At 33.7% G+C, this 18,133-nt stretch overlaps 1 pseudogene; it reads left to right on the forward strand.

Annotated features, from left to right (window-relative positions):
• LOC139492833 (uncharacterized) overlaps positions 1 to 18,133 on the forward strand; it is a 112,373-nt pseudogene that overhangs the window by 1,884 nt on the left and 92,356 nt on the right.

Consider the following 18,133-nt stretch of genomic DNA (forward strand, 5'->3'; position numbering starts at 1 on the left):
TTATGGCTTTTTATAGTCAATTTTTAACCAATTTCCGTAAATCTAAGTTATCTTTTACAAAAATCTTCTCCTCTGAAACTACTGGGCCAAATTTAACCAAATATGGCCAAAATCATTATTAGGGTATCTAGTTTAAAAATTGTGTCCGGTGACCCGGCTAACCAACCAAGATGGCCGCCATGGCTAAAAATAGAACATAGGGGTAAAATGCAGTTTTTAGCTTATAACTCAAAAACCAAAGCATTTAGAGCAAATCTGACAGGGGTAAAATTGTTTATCAGGTCAAGATCTATCTGCCCTGAAATTTTCAGATGAATCGGACAACCCGTTGTTGGGTTGCCGCCCCTGAATTGGTAATTTTAAGGAAATTTTGCTGTTTTTGGTTATTATCTTGAATATTATTATAGATGTAGATAAACTGTAAACAGCAATAATGTAATGCTTGGGGTATACAATGTTTTTTTTATACTTTCATCATAAATTATATTATGAACACGAGACAAACGAGACATTTCAGTGTGTCCACTCTTGTTTTGTTTTTGAAGAAGATATGACAGAATCGAAGAACCATTTATATAAATTGAAAACCCAAAATAATCATTCATGGAAGATTTAAGCAAAAATTTTTTAGGTGAGCGATTCAGGCTCTTGAGAGCCTCTTGTTTTATTTCCTTCCTTCCGTCTTGCAGTCTGTCTTTTGATTTTTGATTTTCCTTTTTGAATTTTCCTCGGAGTTCAGTATTTTTGTGTTTTTACTTTTTTCTGTACTTGCCATTTTGTTTGTTTGAAGCTGGAGCAGTGGCATTTGTATTCTCAGCTGCAGTCTTATTGCGGACCTGTTTAAATTGTATTGTTATGAGTTACAATTTATGACTAAAATCAGCAAAGACCCATCGAAACAACATTTGATACAAAAATTTAAGAATACTTTTAGATATTTGGATGATATATTGGCTCTCAATAATGACGACTTCAGTATGTATTCTTAAGAAATTTATCCGGTTGAACTTACTTTAAATAAAGTTAATACTAACAATGACCACTGTCCTTTCCTCGATCTTGATATCTATATCATTAACTGGAAGCTTAATACAAAAATTTATGATGAAAGAGATGATTTTTCATTTCCTATCGTTGATTATCCATTTTTAGATGGGGACGTTCCCTTGTCACCATCTTATGGTGTTTATATATCTCAACTTGTACAATTCACTCGTGTATGTAACAACGTATTAGATTTTAGCGAGAGAAATGTGACCAGGGGTTTCGATATCACAAACTAGTCAAAACATTTACTAAATTTTATCAGTATAAGGAGATCATTCGTAAATATAACTCAACATGCAGACATCTTATACTTTCAGGTATTTCATTTTATTTCACATCCAATCTTTTAGGGTAATATTCTTTACAAAGCACAAAAATGTCAGTATTCACCCCAAAAGCTAATGAAACCTTTAAACAGACTTATTAGAAGGGATATAGTTACGATACTGTTGTCAGGTGATTAAAGATTGCATATTTTGGCTTTCATTATCATATTGATTCACTTATAGGGTATTTGCATCGGAATTAAACACATTTATTCTAAAACCAGTTGTTGGCATGGCACGGGTTATGTTCTTCTCATATATTTCATGATGGTATAATACTTAACTCCGAACAGGAGGGATTGTGCCTGATATTCACATGATGAAAAAAACGAGAATCAAGAAACACTTATGATCCACATCAACAATTGACAACCACTGAACATCCGAGCAAGGTTCCATGTATTTGAGAAATTTGCATTGAATCAATATCATATATCTATACTAAAATGTCAAAAAGTGCAAAACGCTGAATAATTTGGAACAGTCAGTTGTAATTATATGATAAATTTTGATGTTACAAAAACCTTTTTCTTAATTAAGTCATTATATTTGACCTATTAACCTATATTTTGTTATATGTATTATTGTATTGTAACAGTATGATTTGAATTGTAGATTAAACCCAGAAAGACCTGTGGGAGACTATAAAGAGGTTTGGAATATGACCCTAGAGGACCTTCCTTTGGTATGACAAATTTACATTCTCTTCAAATGCTCTTCTTGGTTGATATGTTTTTAGTTCACCTGGCCCAAAGGGCAAAGTGAGCTTTTCTCATCACTTTATCTTTATCTGTTGTCATCGTCCGTCATCGTTCACTTTTACAAAAATCTTCTCCTCTGAAACTACTGGGTCAAATTTAATCAAACTTGGCCACAATCATCATTGGGGTATCTAGTTTAATAAAATGTGTCCGACGACCCGGCCAACCAACCAAGATGACCACCATGGCTAAAAATAGAACAAAGGGGTAAAATGTAGATTTTGGCTTATATCTCTAAAACCAAAGCATTTAGAGCAAATCTGACATGGGGTATAATTGTTTATCAGGTCAAGATCTATCTGCCCTGAAATTTTCAGATGAATGTGATAGGTAATTTTAAGAAAATTTGGCAGTTTTTGGTTATTATCTTCAATATTATTATAGACAGAGATAAACTATAAACAGCAATAATGTACAGCAAAGTAATACCTACAAATTAATCAAATGATTAAAATGGTCAAGTGACCCCTTAAGGAGTTATTGCCCTTTATAGTATTTTTTTTTAATTTTCATAAATTTTGTAAATTTTTACTAAAATGTTTTCCACTATAGCTGCTGGACCAAGTTAATTATAGGTAAAGATAATTGTAAGCTGCAAGAATGTTCAGTAAAAGTAAGATCTCTAAACACATCACCATCACCAAAACACAATTTTGTCATGAATCCAAAGATCTGTGTCCTTTGTTTAATATGCACATAGACCAAGATGAGCGACACAGGCTCTTTAGAGCCTCTAGTTTCTATAGATTGTACTGTTTGTTTTCCTGTTTGAATGGTTTTACACTAGTAATTTTTGGGGCCTTAAATTATAGCTCGCTGTTCGGTGTGAGCCAAGGGTCCGAGTTGAAAACCATGCTTTGACCTATAATGGTTTACTTTTACAAACTGTGACTTTGATGGAGTGTTGTCTTATTGGCATTGGTACCACATCTGCTTATATCTAAATAATCACCTTTTTAAATTGATGAGATTACCTGATTTTTTTTTAATTCATGTTTTAGGAATGGCCTTCTGAAAAAGTTCTTAATTTTAAGCCATCTATGCAGAAATTATATGAGATGTGTACAGATCTGTCAAAGAGAATATTTGATGTCATTTCAGTTGGTCTAACACTAGATGTATGTATCAATATCTTATGAATAATGTTTGTTAATGAGGTGCGAAAGATTCCAACTCATACATTAAAAATTGATTGATTATAAAAATAAACTGACAAAGCCATGGCTAAAAAGACAATTGTATTGTTGAAACTTATAAAAAAAAAAATTTGTGGAATGAGGGGAAAAATATTTTTCTTGATATTAGATTTCCTGGTTTTGCAGAGGTCTGCATAAATATTAAAACATAGATATTACAAGAATGTGTCTATAGTACATGGATGCTCCACTCACACTTTCATTTTCTATGTTCAGTGGAAAGTAAAGTAAAGTAATTTGTAAATAAATCTGCATGTGGCTCTCTTTTGTTACCTTCATTTATGTTAAAAATGTACCGTTTAAACAAGTTTTGAAAACAGCTCAATATAATGTTATATTATAAACATAGATCACATATTTGTCAAATCTTGAAATATAAATCAAAATTGATTATTTAATTTCTTCTTTCTTATATTTCTAAATTAGGAACAAAAATTTCTTCAAAACTGCCACAAAAATATTGGAATCAAAAAAACAAGACAACTCTGAGGTCATTATTTTATCCTGCTCTCCAAGAAGGTAATGATTAGTTAAAAAAAACCAGGTAGTTTTGATTGGCAAGAAAATTTAAAGAATATGAACAATAAATTTGAAGTGTCTTCAACTTTTGTGACTATGGAAAAATAAAATAGAAGGAATTGGGATTCTTGTATTTATGCAGATGTATCAGGGTCTGGATGAGGGGTTCTTTATTTCTTTATTCTTTAATTTTTTTTTGGCATTTTTTTCTCTACCAGTATTCTTTATTTATTCATAAAATTGAGAAAGGAAATGGGGAATCCCATTATTCTCTGTTCTTTTATATTTTTGCACACCATTATTATCCATTCATGGTTAATTTTGCCTACTGTTTTCTTTAATTATTAGTTCTGCCCATTTTTTCTATTGTTTTTATTTGCACACCATAATATTTTTAATTATGATTCCAGAAAATCTTTTATAACCTTAACTTAATTTGTGTGTTTTCATTTTGCATACTTGATAAAAAAAAACATATAAACTTGACGATAATTATAATCATATATAAAATTGCATATAGGTTGCATTTCTGTAAATATTGAAAATGCAATTTCCCATAGGAACTCCTTTTACGGCTAAAACTGTACCACTTTTACTATGAAGTTTTGAAAAAAAATCTTATCCTAGAATTGAAAGTTCATATGCAATACAATTTTTTTCAAAGGTCAAAATATAGGGCTGTGCGGCATATTTTCAACGTTTATATGCCTTGAACTTTTCAGAGTTTAAACTAACACTAATTTTCTTAACCACCCCTACCTCGAATGAAGGGTTACCACAGATTTCAATGTAAACAATATGCACATGTATATTTACTGGTAACATTCCCAAGTTATGTCTCTATGAGATGGGACACAGAGAGCATAACTGGGAACCAGTATGTAAACAAAATTAATTTTCTATGAATATTCTAAATCTCCCCAAAAGAGGCGTGGTTAGAGAAACAGCTGTTTTTACAAAGTGAAACCTACATATGGCTAAAAGTTATTTGAAAAACAATGTGTTTAACATATTTCAAGTTGAGGTAATACATCCTTTTTATTTGTTTAATTTACTGTTAAATGATGGTAAGAAATCCTGTAAGAGATGAAGGCACACTGAAAAGTAAACATTATTTTCCCCCAGAGAATATATCAAATAGCATGAATAGTGATCGCTTAAAAATTAATAAGTTAAAAATTGTCAATTTGGACTGTTGCCTCAAGACACGTCAAAGGGTTTCTTATTTTCATTACACTCATATTGAATTTTGAAACAACCTCATATACTAAATTAGGGCTTGAAACATCACCTGTTTAATGCTGAAGTTAAAATGAGGCTTGATATTTTCAGAATTCCTATGGTCATATAGGATCAGTGAGTTTTTATGCCCTACTGTGGGGCATTATGTTTTTTTCGGTCTGTGTGTCCTTTGTGTGTATGTCCATCTGTCCGTCAGTCCCAATTCAGGCGAAAGTTTTGGGTCAAGTTAGTATTTGATGTAGTTGGGAGTCCCATCAAATTTAAACTTAGTACACATGTTCCCTATGATATGATCTTTCTAATTTAAATGACAAATTAGAGTTTTTAACCTAAATTTATGTCCACGGACCTATAAGAAAATAACAGTGAGAGTGAAGCATTAATATACTATGAACACATTCTTGTTACTCTTGAGGTTTGAATTGGCACTTTAGAAATTACAAGACTATAGTTTCATATAAATACTGGTAGATATAGATTAATTTTAGTTTAAACATATTTATTTAGAGTGGATTAATAATTGGGAAACAAGTTATTGCAATTTATATTTAATCCCTTTACACTTTGCGGGGGGCAAGTGCTGCCTTGTAGCGGCATTAGCCTGCTCTTTTTTTTATATCTACAAGGGTGCCTTTCTGTGCAAGAGATATTGCTCTTTCTTCACATGGGCAGGCCATTTAGTGTCCCCTTCCGACAGACTAATTTACCTATAGTTTACCAATGAAATGAAGATGCGCAAGTAGAACAAACAGTTGGAAGCAAATAATAATGTTTTTTGTTGTTGTGACTTTTAAAGTTATATATACAGATATTGCTTTTAATTTGTTTATTATTATAAGCTTATCTTATTTACATGTGTGCGTGTCATGCATGTCAATGACAAAAATGTTATAAAAATAATAGATGCTTATATGGGTATAATTTACATAGGTTTCCATTCATTACCTGTGATGGCCTTAGATTGTTCCCTTTGTTTTGTCCACCCTCACTCAACATGCTTAAGTTTTCATGAAAATTTTTATGAAGAAATTTAATTATCAAGCTGTTATGAACATTTAGCATAAAATGCACTTAGAATACATTCATTTATTCAAGAACACCGTACATAAATAATCCAGAACATATATGAAAATTTAAAATCTTGCCCAGGTTAATTTGATTCTTACTGACATGCCAAATGTATGAATAACAAATCAATTGTTGGTCCTTCAGTTCTACATCCGAGTTCTATGGATTCATCATTATTTGTTGGATACCAATTTTTTGGATTTAGTGGGTCTAGGCCTTGGGAACCGTAAGTTTATCTATTAATTGAATTACAAATTTTCCATAGGAACTTTAGCAAAATCAAATATCTATAATTATGCCAGTTTTCCTGAATCTACAAAAAATGGTACCCACTAAAATAAGTTAATCCACAGTAATGTTAAGGAGAGTGCTTTAGTGTTGTTCTTATTTTCTTTTTGTTCACAGTGATGAAAGAAGGACAAGTAAGATTTGGTGAACATTCAGATTATGGCTCTTTGACATTGTTATTTAAGATCAGATTAGTGGGTTAGAGGTGAGAATTCATAATTTATTTTGGGGTAAAGATTGCATGAAATGCAATCAAAACCATATTTTATTAACTTGATATCTAAATTTTCCAAGGCTTATTGCTACCTTTTTAATACACAAAATATAGTGCAGTCTATCCATGAACATTGTCAGAAATTTATGGATGTAATATATGGTTAGATATCAAAGACACAAAATGATGTTTCGCTTGTCAAGAAAATTCAGAACTTTTCCAAGGTGCATCTGTTCAGCAATTTAAATGATGTCATTGTTAAAGTCATCTTTAAAAATTGGAATTATCTCCCATTGTCCAGAATTGTAGTTGAAACATCCACAACCAGTGCTTTATAAAATGAAATATTTAACTTTTCTTCCTGCCGATAAATTATAGCAATCTTTACCATTCACTAAAATTGAGAAAAGAAATGGGGAATGTGTCAAAGCGACAACAACCCGACCATAGAGAAGACAACAGCCGAAGGCCATCAATGGGTCTTTATTGTAGCAAGAAACTCCCGTACCCTTAGGCGTCCTTCAGCTGGCCCCTTAAAAAATATGTATACTAGTACAGTGATAATGGACTTCATACTAAACTCCGAATTATACACAAGAAACTAAAATTAAAAATCATACAAGACTAACAAAGGCCAGAGGCTCCTGATTTGGGACAGGCGCAAAATTGCGGCGGCTTAAACATGTTTATGAGATCTAAACCCTCCCCCTATACCTCTAGCCAATGAAGAAAAGTAAACGCATAACAATATGCACATTAAAATTCAGTTCAAGAGAAGTCTGAGTCCGATGTCAGAAGATGAATACAAGAACTTTGATTAACTTATAGTCAATGAGATCTATATATTTAAAGTTTAATACAGGTCAAAACCGAAACAAGACGGTAACTGTTGTAAAATTGATATTCCATTTAGTATTCAATTTGGAAGCACTGGGGTTTCATTATATATTTGCTCTAGATTGTGTTTAACAACCAAAGAGTTTGATACAATCAAATAAAATAAGCATTCAAAATATTTGTAAATCTAAATTTTTAAACCATGTAATTCTTGAACAAGAAATAGTAAAATCAATGGACTATTTTCTGACTTTTGACTTCAGGTTCTGTAATTTTCGATACATTTTTTGTGTAGGTCACCTACTCTGTGTTCAGGACATCCTTGTACTTGGTCAATTAGGGGCAACCAAAGGAAGTAAAATCAAATATATAATCAGTGCAACTTAGGGGGAAAGTTTACTGTTTTGTTTTCGGATGATTAATTCATAGATATAAGAAGATGTGGTATGAGTATAGAAAGCATTTAAAAGTAAACTTTCCCTTAAAATTTTACCTATTGAAATCTTGAATTTACTTATTTGTGTTGCTCTTGCTTGACCTGGCTAGTACCAGGATGTCCTACCACAGAGAATGTAACCTGTTGCTTGACTGAGTACCAAGGTGTCCTACCACAGAGAAGGTAACATGTCAAAATAACACATATTCTGAAGTCAAAAGTAGGTAGTATGCAAAATGGTCTATTAGTTATCATCCTTTACATATTCACAAGGCAAAAGTTATTAGAAAAGTATTTGCAATATCTTTAACATTTTTGCTTCATATTGTGTATCATAGTTCATCCGTAATCATGTTGATAGTGAGTACGCAAGAAATTATGAAAACTTTTACCTAATAAAAATTTTCCCGTTCTGATATGTCGCTCAACTAGGTTACAGGATTTGACCTCTCTATCAGGTTTCATTAGATTCTTGATGCACAACATATTAGTACAGGAGCTATTCAAGGATTTAATCTTAATTAGATTGTGAAACTTGAATCTGTTGTCAGGAAAAATGAAAAGATATAGCATTCTATTTTAAGGTTATGAACTGTGACGACCAGTATGTACCTGCCACCCCAATACCAAGCACTGTTGTTGTAAAAATTGGTGACCTGATGCAAAGATGGACAGCTGATAAATTGAAGGCTACCGTAAGAACTAACATTAAAATTATAACTTAAAAAATGGAAGAATTAAATGAGGTAGCATCTCAACAATACATGCTTTAAGAGAGCTGTGGTGTAGTGGTCAGCGCATAGCTATTAACACAAAGTTTCCTGGTTCAATTTCCGTTCTGGGGAGAAAATTTTAGGTTCTCCCTTGATTCCATTTGCAAGTATGGTCTTGAGAAACTGTGATAGTCCCTCGGAAGGGGACGATAAATGGCTGACCCATGTTAAGAGATAGAGCCATATCTCTTGCATGTAAAAACACCCTTGTAGTTTTTGAAAAAGAGCAGCAAAATGCTGGTACAAGGCAGCACTTGCACCCACAAAGTGGGAAGGGATTAATATAAGTTGCAATATCTTGTTTTCCAATCTACTATAAATAAATATGTTTAAACTAACAATACATGTTTGTCTTCATTTGTACCCTGACATGTGTAGCCATGCCTATAATTTGTTAAAATAGTCAGGTTCAAATAGCTGTTTCTTTTGTATGCAGCTGTTGAACTAATATAGATGTTGAATAAAAGGTCATCCATGTCTCATTTAAAAAAATTTAAGATAAGCTCAAGAAGCATATTATTTTTTTAAGCTACTCTTTTCACAAAAGCCTATGATAAACAGGACGATTTCAACTTCCCAATTTTCAATTTCCCATTTCTCAGCAGTAACATATCCTCTGCCCCTTCATATGGTGTCTACATATCTCAAAACCGTTATGCTTGTGCATGTTCACACTATACAGACTTCATATACAGGAGTGTGCTCCTAACGCAGAAACTGCTCCAACAAAGTTATGAGGAGGACAGATTAAAAATGACACTCCGTAAACTTTACGGACACCATCACGAATTGGTTGATCCATATGATGTGTCTTTGTCCAAACTAACTAAGGACATTTTTACAACATGTTAGATTGTGGTTTGATCTTTTAATTACCGAACATGACTTATTCCCGATTGTTACTGTTTTGCTGAGTGTAATTTGGCATTGCTATAAGATGTGTCGGTACTTTTCTATCCGAAATTCATGTATGTTGTTTCGATATAATATTTGTTATTCTCATCAGATTTTGTCAAATGTCTTATCCTTTGTAGTTGAAAATCTTATTTTTTTTCTGTTGTATTCATGTGTTATAGTAGAGATAATTAATCATCCAGTTCATTTATTAAATTTTAGTTTGGTTCAACTAAATTTATACGATATATTTAGTTTACATTTTGATTTAGCAGATATACCAACATAGCTAGATAATAAATTAATTATCTAATTACTTCCACAATTTGATATGAATTAGTATTGTAATTGTCATTGTTATTAATAAATGTTAAATCAATATTACAAACCTAATCTTGAATTCTATCCTAATTCTATCCTACTTTTGGGTTTTTGGGGGGGGGGGGGGGGGGGGGATTTTTAGAAATTCAAATGTGACGTCACTTAAATTTGTGCGTCTATTGATTTGGCTAACACTGGTTTAGGTTATTTATCTATCCGTTTTTATTTTGTAGCTAGTCACCGATTTTATCATTTATATATAAAAAAGAAGATGTGTTATGATTCCCAATGAGACAACTGTCCACAAGAGACCAAAATGACACAGACATTAACAACTTTGTACTTATATCTATTATATAGTCATTTTATAAAAATTTACTGTTTGCAAAAGAATGAACTATTCTAAATGACAAGGATATTCTTATCCCAGGCAGAAAACCCTAGCAGTATTTGGCACAACTTTTTGGAACTTTTGGTCCTCAATGCTCTTCAACTTTGTACCTTTTTTGGCTTTCAAACTTTTTCATCAGAGCGTCACTGGTTAGTCTTGTGTGGATGAAACGTGCGTCTGGCGTATTACATTTTAAACCTGGCACCTGTTGTTAGCTATTATTCATGTGTTTCTCTGTCCTATATGTTCCCCCATTTATTTGTATTGTAGTCCTATCATGTATTGTTGTCATTTTAATGTTATATTTAACATTGCCATAAAAGCAGGAGGTTTGGCATGCCACAAAACCAGGTTCAACCCACCATTTCTTTTTATTAAAATGTCCTATACCAAGTCAGGCCATTGTTATATTAAAGTTTATTTCTGTGTGTGTTACATTTTAATGTTGTGTTTCTGTTGTGTCGTAGTTCTCCTCTTGTATTTGATGTATTTCCCTCAGTTTTATTTTTTAACCCGGATTTATTTTTTTCTCAATCGATTTATGAATTTCGAACAGCAGTATACTACTGTTTCCTTTATTTACAATTAAAATTAATCATACGTCACTCTGAAATGAGTTTTTTTAGTCTTAAGATATTTTAGTGAAAAGAGCCACAAAACAGTGATCTTCAGGGTCACGAGACTTCTTTAAGGGAATGTCTTTGTCCTCTTTTTCCCTTTTTCTTTTTAAATCATTATTTTCCGGGCACCACTTATTTATGTGTCTAGCTAAACATGCTAAATCAGGAACGCTTTCAAAGACTAGACCGCAATCATCACATGAAGGCATGGTTTCTCTCTCGTCCGGGAAATACGTCTGTTCACTTTGAACTGTTTCTCTCAAATGAGATGGATCTGGTTCTTGTTTACTATTATACTCTTCAGAAACACCTCCACCAATAAAGTTCTTGTTTTCGAATATATTGATTTTTAGTCTGTCGTCTTCCGGTGTATTCTGTTTCAGATCAATGAATAGACTCCCATATGGTCGATGTGTCCCCTCTTTGTACTTATTCATGAATTTCTTTGGATCATTAGGATACATTTGTCTAGCAAATATGGCTGGTCCAACTTGATCACGTGGGTTTTTGAATAGGACTATATACTGGCTATTGATGTTCATAGTTCGGCTTTCTTTTCCCTTCGAGAACGCATTTTGCAGTATACAAGCTACACTTAGATTCCTGTGATGACTACCCTCCACAAAGAGTTCACAAACATTCTTACTATTGGTGGCGTCTCTCATTAAATCGTCTAGGATGATTAAACTTGGAAATCTAGAGTCTATGAATGAGTCATCATTCAAATTTTCAGGTAAACCTTGAACAAACGAAATGTTTTTAATGGTCTGCTTTATTTCACTAAATAATGGCTGCCACCTTTTATAACACCATATAATCCTTTCGGGGGATGGTTCTATTATAGTCCTTGCTCGGTCCAATAATGTTTTCATCCAAAACGCCAGTAGGTCCAGCCAACATCATGGTGAATGGATGATGTAATACCACATTCAGTGGTTGCGGTGGTGGTGGTGGTGGTGGCTGCGGCGGTGGTGGTGGTGGAGGCGGTGGTGGTGGTGGTGGTGGTAGTGGTGGTGGTGGAGGAGGCGGTGGTGGAGACGGTGGTGGTGGTGAAGGCGTTGGTGGATACGCATGACTGCTCGGTGGATATGGTTGATTGGTTTCGTGTTTTTTCCTATAATGTCTCAACATAGCATCTTTTCTCGAAAATTCCGTGCCACAATCTGGACAAGTATTTGACATCTTAGAGAGCTCTTAAAACACGTCCTCTACCGTCAAATGATAGAGACAAAGTGATTAAAATATTGACCTTCGTCCTAATTATATTCTCTAATGTCCATAGGCTAAACTTTGTATCCCATCATCTAGTAAGTATCTTTTGTCATCATAAGGGGATAAGCCCAGTTTGTTGATGGATATATTATATAACTTGTGGTCATATGAACGGATCTGTGTCATGGTAGACATGTGGATTTTTTTATTGTCAATGAACAGACATTGTTTATAATGTTCGTGTCTTGTGTCATGTTTGATCACACTCTTCTTTATACCCTTTGCTGTCTTCTTCTCGCAGAGTTGTTTATTCTCCTCATATATCAATGAGTACATCTTTGACTTGAGACCGACAAATTCCTGTATGGGAATACCATGTGTTTCATCCTTCATCTTTCCTTACACCTTCTTATTCCATGTGCTATGTAGTGGATGATTTGGGTCTTATTCTGATGTATCAAACAAGTGATTGTCCTCCATCAAATCCTGATATATATCATTAGTGCTAACGGTGTAGCATAATGAGTCTGTGTCAGTAAATAAAAGTTTTGCCTTAGGTCCATATTTGTTCTTCATATAGTTATAATGAAAGTCATACGTTAGTGTCTTTGACAAATCGAGTATAGCGAAGCCAACGTAAATGGGTCTGTTCAAGTATAATCGTTGTTTCAGCATGTGAACTGCCACCAAGTTTTCGTTGAATATTTTAAAGGCATGAAACGTTGGTTTGCTGATAAGTTTTCTTGCTTTAGACTGATCACTCAAAAGCTTTATATCTGTTCTCTTCCTTAAATTTTCCATTGTTTTTCCAAAGACTGCATTATTCATGAGTTTAAAAAAAATCCTTCTCAAACTCATTCTTTGCAAGCTTTCTTTTCTCTGTGTTAAAATCGATATATTTTTTGAGCCAGGGTCGTTGTTCAAACGCGAGTACCCTATGAATCTTGGTAAGTCTCATTCCAAGTGATAAGTAGAGTTTCAAATTCCTATAATGTACCACGTATTTTTCCTTTGGATATAAATTCGGTATCAATTTTTCTGTCGAAGTTCCTTTTAAATCTAAATCTTCCAATAGCTTTTTCGCATAGGGCGATAACATTTCATCTGTAACCTTCAACTTTTCGGGAGCGAGTGGATATTCGCTATGGTAATCGTGCAGTTCCATTGGATATTCTAGGTCAACTTCTAGTATATAACCATTTTTATTCTCATCTGCAATGTCACTTATATGAAGGTTTTTAATTTCACAATCGTCTAGCCATTTGAAGTCTTTAACAGGAAGAGCCTGAGACATGGCCCATCCGTATAAGTTGTTGGCATCTAGGTACATCACAATGCTATTTGGTTCATTTTCGTCGTAATTTGGAACATCTTTATTGTTAGCTTCAGCATGACGCTGGGATATCGTTGATATTCCCCCTCTTAAACCTTTCTCTATAAACAAATGCATGTCTACGTCAGTGAGTAATTCTAAATTCACACCTATCATTTTCAAGGTTGCTTGCCAGGCTAAACCGGGCGAGGTATAGAAATATGCAGCATCCAGTCCATAGTAGTTGAGACAGATCTCCCTGAAATTTTGAAAGACGTCGGCTAATGCAAGGGCATCTGATAGAACGTATAGATCGTGCATGGTACTGTCCGAGATTCTGTATGTTATACAATTGCCATACCTGTTGTGCATGCGCATAGTCCAGTGTGGTTATACCTTCTCCCGATAGTGTACTGTAAAAATCTTCAATCGGTGGTAGTTGAGTTTCCACAAACTTTGCCTCGGAATAAAAATACTCGTATGGGTATACTTGTTTTCGCAGAAGTAGGCTTATCTGTTCTTCAAAGTGGCTAGTCATGTGTCTAAATTTACTCGAACCTTCTTTTGCCAGGTTTTCCACGAGCTTTTGTAATGAGGAAGACATAAACTGTAGCGAGTCTAAAATCCATACATCCTAATGAAAAAGAAATATACTTTTCCATATTATTAGCGATACAATTAAGCTGCTTTCCTTCAACTTTTCCAATAGCTTGCATAATTAAATGACTATCATATCCTCTCAGATTGTGAAAAACGACTGGAATTCGACCTGTAAACTTATAATTGATATTACAGTCGTTAAGAGCTGCCCCTCCAAATTTTCCAGTCACGTGACAATGATCTTGTACTCTAATGTCTGCTAGTTCCTTTTTACATATGTGACACATGGTTGCCTTCTTAAAGGATTGCCAATCACTCCCAGTCATGATCATGGGTTCGCAATGCTTAAATTTCTGTTCTATATTATCTTGTTCTTGTACCATACACTCCACAAAATTATCAGCATCATCAGCACCCCGATAAACTACTGGTTCATTTGATGTTTCAGGTGTCAGACCTACCACTTTGTAAACAAAGCCACATGGTACATGTAACGTAGTCTTTTTCGTCTTTTGATCACACTCGTTGCTTTCTATGTATGGTTCTTGAAGACATTCAATATCTGCATAAATGATGTATGGCACCTTAAGCTGTTTCCGAATATCTTTGTACTGTAACCACTTATTTTCTTCAGTTGGGAGTTCAATTTTCTGTGGTCCGTGGGTTTGGCAGTATGGTAGGTGGTTGCTTAAAAGTTTTTCTTTGGTAAATCCGTGTAAGCAGTATGGGCAGTAAAAATGTCGTCTGTGATGTGTGTGCTGGTCACCTAACAACCGATTAAGATCTTTTATCCAGCAATAATGTGATGTTTTGTTGTCCGATATCATGAGGAGGTTGACATGTTGTGCATACTGATGTTTCGAGATGTGTATCGGGAATATCTCGCCTTTGCTGAATCCAGACAAATTAATAGATATTGTGTTCTGTTTTTCGAACTTGGGAATGTCTGTTAATTTTACAGGAAACAAGATGCTTTCAAAGTTTAAGCTGCTTGTGTGATCCTTGTATTTCCATACCCGCTCTCTGTGACATTTCGCTGGGTGAATTGCTGCTAAAATCGACCAAATGAAGCATTTGTTGTCCTTGCTATTCACATTAATTATGGCATGTTTAGATCTGAGTTTGATTGGAAGTGGAATATAACTGGAGCCTTTTAAGGGTCTGTAGCGTGCCATGTGTATGGTCCAATTCATCACTTTATCCACCGTCCAATTACTTCCTTGTCGCTGATACTCAATGAATGATGTATACATCTTTTTTATAGATTCCTTTAATCCTTCATCTATATCCTCAAATTTCAAACTGGTTTGACATCTCCCGCGAAAATGAGGTACTGCTGTTTCTACGTCGTCTCCTTTTCGTCGGCTCATTTTCACTTTCATTGATAAATACCATTTTATACCACCCCTTTATTTAATTTTAAATTTGATGATTTCTTTTACATCGTCATACTGACTCTTCAAAAATGTCATCGGATCAAATTTATTTAATCTTTTCGCTTCGAAGATATGTGTTTATACGGTCTCATTAAGAGCCTTGAAATTACAAGGTTCCGACTCGTTTTCCTTATCTGCATTAGCTTCTGTACTACCACCTCCAATTTGTTGGAATTCGTGTCTCTTCATGTGACGTAAATAGTTGTATCGTCTATTAAACGATATACTACATGATATGGATTCAAGTTTCTCTTTCGAGTGAGCAGTCCTTTTATGGCGAGATAGACCTTGCTTTTGTGAAAAAGATTTTCCACAAGTGTCGCATTTGTATACGGACATCTTAATTTTCTTTACAGCAATTCCATCTTTTTACTTCTCTGTCTAATATCTGTAAAATAGTAACCTCAATATTGTGAAAGGATTTTTTATTATTATTATTTATCATAATATGATCCGGACAACCAGACATTATTCATATCAAAGGAGCCTATCGCCACTGGTACTCGCCCACGGGTCGGAAAAACGACTCCTCAGTCTACCGACCGTATCAGTCTTGATACTGATATGAATAAAGATCTAATTGATATTCAAGAATGTTTGACTAAGGCTTTCGCCAAAGTAGTCACCGCCCGTCAACATTTCCATCACTGGAAACAGAGCTGCTCTCGCAGTTAAGCAAGACTGCAAAGGTTTTGGTCGGAGAGGTCTTCCTGACTATAGCGGGGCATGCCACATGACACTTCCTCTCCGTTGTTAGCTAAATGACACTGCCCTAAGTCAGTACACCTTACCAGTGCAGGAGACTACTTCAAACTTTCGAGAACTTAAAAATGAAAATACGGTATCCCCCTTCCCCCCCCCCCCATTATTTTGAAAATAAGCATATGTCTATTCCATTTATTTGTTATACGTTAAATTAGTTGGTAGTTCAAAAATAAAATTATCAAGAAAACTTTAATTTATATCATACAATCCTTTACTATTAAGCGTTAAAAGTTGTTTAAAAAAAAACAAATTATTGGCCATACCAAACCTGTAAATCGTTAAGATACTGTTAATGTAAACTTGATTTCACCTTTAGAATGTCTTCGATAAGACTGTACGAGCCCCGCAATTCACAGCGTTTATATAGCAGAATTTTCATGAATTGTGGAAATTCCGTAATTTACGTAATCTGATTGGTTAATTTCAAATCCGGCAAATTTTTTCGATCGATAATCAGTTCAGTCTAGTTTACCTGTTGGGGCGATCAGACGTAGTTTTCTTTGCTAGCAAGGCAAATTTATTTTTTGCAGTCTGTCCTGATGTAATACAAAATAATTTGAAATAAAAGCATTTATAAATGAATAAGTTTATAAAAAATGAATAAAAGTTTAAGTACAGCGTAATACAAAATAAAAGGTTGAAATAATCATTATTTGATAAGAATTACTTGACATGTTTACATTAATGGTCATTTACCCATGTACCACTTATATATAATCACACCAGGTTATTGAGGTCAACAGAAAATGCTGAAATGTCTTGTTTATCAGTTTGGCATTTTATAATAAAAGGATTTAAGTTTAAAAGTGAATATGATCGAGAAAATAATAAAATAAGTTTTCAATTTATACTATATATTAAAATATATGATTAACGGAGGGATGATAGTTGGATATTAAAACAAAAATAACAGTATGTATCATCGAACACATTAAAATTAACTACTTGATAAATGTCATCTTTGTAGGAATAATACTATTCAATTCAAGTAATCTTATGATTTACTTATTTCAAAAGACTGCATAACGCGACAATGTTTATTATATTTTCAACATGGCGACTACATTTAAATCGGATTATTGGCAAGTCTAAACTTGATTATGACACAGACAAGTTAACGAACGCTTTCAGTGATTTAGCAATTATATTATAAATTCAAATACTTTTTTTTATAAAAAAAAAAAATCACTCCATAAATATAAAGATACATTATTCTAATTAGTGCTAATAAAATAACCATTTAATGATTTCAAAAGACCGACGCAATTTTTCAATATGGTGGATTTATTGACACGTATCAACATGTTTAAACACGCATTCAATATTGATTTAATAATCATGTTATCACAGATTAATAGCTGTAGGTGAATAAATAATACCAGAGACTTGATCTGTTAATAAACACTTAGATGGGGTTTTCCTGTCTATCTATTAATAGACCTTGAATTTTTATCAAATTTAAAGAAAAAAATTATAAATACCTATCCATAAAAACAAACGTAATTAGTAACACTTTATAATGACCTTATCTCCACAGAAATTAATTAATTAAAAACTAATTAGTGATGGAACAACGTATCATGACATCATTTATTAGGGAGGTTAACTCTGGGAGGTTAACCTCACTCCCATAGGGTTTGCATTAGAAAAAGTGGCCCAGAATGCCCACTTCCCTCACTACTAATGCAAATGAAGTATTGTTACTAAGTGTCTTGCCACGATAGTAAGTTATTTCCCTTTTCTGTTATCGCTCAACCTGTTAATAATTCTATATTCTATATTCTCTTTTATGACCCGGTAGTTCAGACCCGCTGTGTTGGGACGCAACGCCAGCTTCGTCCATTTCAGTATTTGAAGTGGTTCTAATAAAATGGT

The sequence above is a fragment of the Mytilus edulis genome, chromosome 10, assembly GCF_963676685.1.
Source record: "Mytilus edulis chromosome 10, xbMytEdul2.2, whole genome shotgun sequence".
Taxonomy (NCBI): Eukaryota; Metazoa; Mollusca; class Bivalvia; order Mytilida; family Mytilidae; genus Mytilus; species Mytilus edulis.